Here is a 3,568-nt window from a genome sequence, read left to right on the forward strand (position 1 = left end):
AAGAGAAATTAAGGAAACAATCCCATTTACCATCACCACAAAGAGAATAAAATACCTAGGAATAAACCTACCTAAGGAGGCAAAAGACCTGTATGCAAAAAACTATAAGACACTGATGAAAGAAATCAAAGATGACACAAACAGATGGAGAGATATACCTTGTTCTTGGATTGGAAGAATCAACATTGTGAAAATGACTATAACTACCCAGAGCAATCTACAGATTCAGATTCAGTGCAATCCCTATCAAATTACCAATGACGTTTTTCACAGAACTAGAACAAAAAATTTCACAATTTTTATGGAAACACAAAAGACCCCGAATAGCCAAAGCAATCTTGAGAAAGTAAAACAGAGCTGGAGGAATCAGGCTCCCTGACTTCAGACTATACTACAAAGCTACAGTAATCAAGACAGTATGGTACTGGCACAAAAACAGAAATACAGATCGGTGGAACAGGATAAAAAGCCCAGAGATAAACCCACGCACATATGGTCACCTAATCTATGACAAAGGAGGCAGGAATATACAATGGAGAAAAGACAGTCTCTTCAATAGTTGGTGCTGGGAAAACTGAGCAACTACATGTAAAAGAATGAAATTAGAGCACTCCTTAACACCATGCACAAAAATAAACTCAAAATGGATTAAATACCCAAATGTAAGGCCAGACACTGTAGAACTCTTAGAGGAAAACTGGAAAAACTCTCTATAACATAAATCACAGCAAGGTCTTTTTTTTTTGATGATTTTTAAATTTTGCATTCCATATATTATCCAGTCTCACATGCTCACAGGATCAGCAATTACAATAGCCACCTTGTCTCCCAGGTCTGAAAATGGCAAGACAGCCACAGCTGCAGCCAAAGGCAATGCACTGATGTGCTCACGAAACAAAAAATTGCACAATTTTCCTTCATTTTTCTTAAACTAATGGCTGACGCTAAGGCTCACTGCTGGAGAACGGAAACCCTTTTCTTCTTTATGCCTCAAGCTAAAATGTTAAACTCATCGGACAGGGCGGACAAGGTCTCTTCAATAATTAATTGCACACACACACGAAAAATCCTTTATGTTGCATAAATATTTCGTTACACAGGGTACAAAAATACTTTCACTTTTTGGTTGGTTTTGAAGTTTGGAAATAATGAGGAGCCGTGGCAAGGGTGGGGTGCGCCGTGGAGAGGTAAGCGAAATTGGGCAGAGAAAGGCTTTTCCTAATGGCTGTTGGCCCATCTGAGAGGGAGGAAGCAGAGGACCCCGATTTGAAATGACCAAGAAAACGCTGTCTTGGCTGGTTGGTCCTTCCTGTTCAGCCTGGAAGTGTGTGGATGATGGAGGGCACCAGCCGCCGGGCGGAACTGGCTGCAAGACTTGGTCCACACTGAAGCAGGGTGGGTGCAGGAGAGGGGGTGAGGGGAGAGGGGCAGGGAATGATGAACCATTAGTGGGCAGGACTTGTTGCTATGGTGACAAAATGTGAGAACAAACTGTACACTCACATATATACCAGTTTAAGTGTCTTAATTCATGCCAGGAAAACATGCAAAATTAAACGCCTCATTTCTTTGAGGCGGGGCTGTGGAAACAAATTTGGACTGGGGGTCAGGCCTTGCTGAGTCCCAACGAGACCTCCGAGCTGGGTCTGGGTGTCCTGGTGAGAAGGCCCCTGAATCCTGCTGTGAGGCCTTGGAGAGGGGCTTTGGGGCAGGACAGGGCTGAGGAAAAGGAGAGAAAGGAAACAAAACAGTCCACTGAGTCGGGCTTAAAACTCAGTCTTTGGAGGGAAGCAGCAGCTCTGCACGGGCCGCCTGGGGGCAGTGGAAGCTCAGGGTGGCTTCCTCCCCACTGGGGCGGGGGCTTCGAGCCGTGGTGACCAGACTGAAGAACTAACAGAACTGACGATATTTCCATTCTTGCTGGGTGGTATCAGAGGAAGGGTACCAGTGCACCTGACCATGTAGGGCGGCAGCGGCAGCAGCAGTGGTGGCTGGGTAGGTACACGTAGCATGTGAGATGGCTGGGGTCAGCTCTGTGGTGTACAGAGGGTAGGGGGCCCAGGCATCTAGGGATGCGGGAATCAGAGTGGCCCCCATCAGGTCATAGGGGTATTGTGCGATGAAGTGTGCTCCTAGGGCGGGGTGAGCATTGGTGGGATTTGGTGTAGCCATTAGCTTGTTCTTGGCCATCTTGGTGTTGGCTTTGGCAAACTCTCGCCTCAGGGTCTGGGGGTTCTCGGGGTCAAAGCGAATACCATTCAATGCATTCTTGGCTGCTTCTGTTCCTGCCCGGCTGTCAAAGATCACAGAACCAACAGGCTGTCTCCATGTGAGCTTGATCAGGGACCCTTCATACCCCTGAGTGGCCTGAAGAGCAGGTAGAGTTCTCTGGGTTTAATATGCACAGGGAGCCCACGTCCGGACCTCCTCCTCCTCCGGGGTGCCGCTGGAGCCCGAGCCCGTGCTGGTGCTGTGCTCGCCGCCTGGCTTTGGGCTGCTCATGCTGCGGGGGTGGAGCGGAGGTGGGAAGGGGCGAGGGGAGCTGGGCGCTTCGGGGTGAGGGGCTGTGGGGGGGCAGCCGCAGCGTCGGACTGGGTCACATCAAGTTTGGCGGGTGGAAGAGGTGGGGAGGGGGTGAGGCACTGGGAACCGGAACCCACAGCACGATCTTTTACGACCCACCTCCTAGAGCAATGAAAATAAAAATAAGTGAATATGACATAAGTTAACTTAAAAGCTTTTGCACAGAAAAGGAAACCATAAACAAGATGAAAAGACAACCCTTAGAATGAGAGAAAATATTTGCAAACGAAGCAACGGACAAAGGATTAATCTCCAAAATATACAAGCAGCTCATGCAGCTCAATACCCAAAAAAACCAAACAAGCCAATCAAAACATGGGCAGAAGACCTAAGTAGACATTTCACCAAAAAGACATACAGATGGCCAAGAGGCACATGAAAAGCTGCTCGACATCACTAATCATTAGAGAAATGCAAATGCAAACTACAATGAGGTGTCACCTCACACTGGTCAGAAGGGCCATCATCAAAAAGTCTAGAAACAACAAATGCTGGAGAGGCTGTGGAGAAAAGGGAGCCTCCTGCACTGCTGGTGGGAATGTGAACTGACACAGCCACTGTGGAGAACAGCATGGAGGTTCCTTAAAAAACTACAAATAGAACTACCATACGACCCAGCAATCCACTGCTGGGCATATACCCTGAGAAAACCATAATTCAAAAAGACACATGCACCTCAATGTTCATTGCAGCACTATTTACAATAGCCAGGACATGGGAACAAGTTAAATGTCCATCAAAGATGAATGGATAAAGAAGATGTGGTACCTATATATGATGGAATATTACTCAGCCATAAAAGGAAATGAGATTGGGTCATTTGCAGAGATGTGGATGGACCTAGAGTCTGTCATACAGAGTGAAGAAAGAAAGAGAAAACCAGATATCGTATATTAACACATATATGTGGAATGTGGATAAATGGTACAGATGAACCTATTTGCAGGGCAGGAATAGAAATACAGATGTAGAGAACGGACGTGCA

At 46.7% G+C, this 3,568-nt stretch overlaps 1 pseudogene; it reads right to left on the bottom strand.

Moving 5' to 3' along the window:
* Positions 1–1,890: 1,890 nt before the first annotated feature.
* LOC132419927 (RNA-binding protein with multiple splicing 2 pseudogene) lies at positions 1,891–2,502 on the bottom strand (annotated as a pseudogene).
* Positions 2,503–3,568: the final 1,066 nt, after the last annotated feature.

Source organism: Delphinus delphis, chromosome 2 (assembly GCF_949987515.2).
Source record: "Delphinus delphis chromosome 2, mDelDel1.2, whole genome shotgun sequence".
NCBI classification, from domain to species: domain Eukaryota; kingdom Metazoa; phylum Chordata; class Mammalia; order Artiodactyla; family Delphinidae; genus Delphinus; species Delphinus delphis.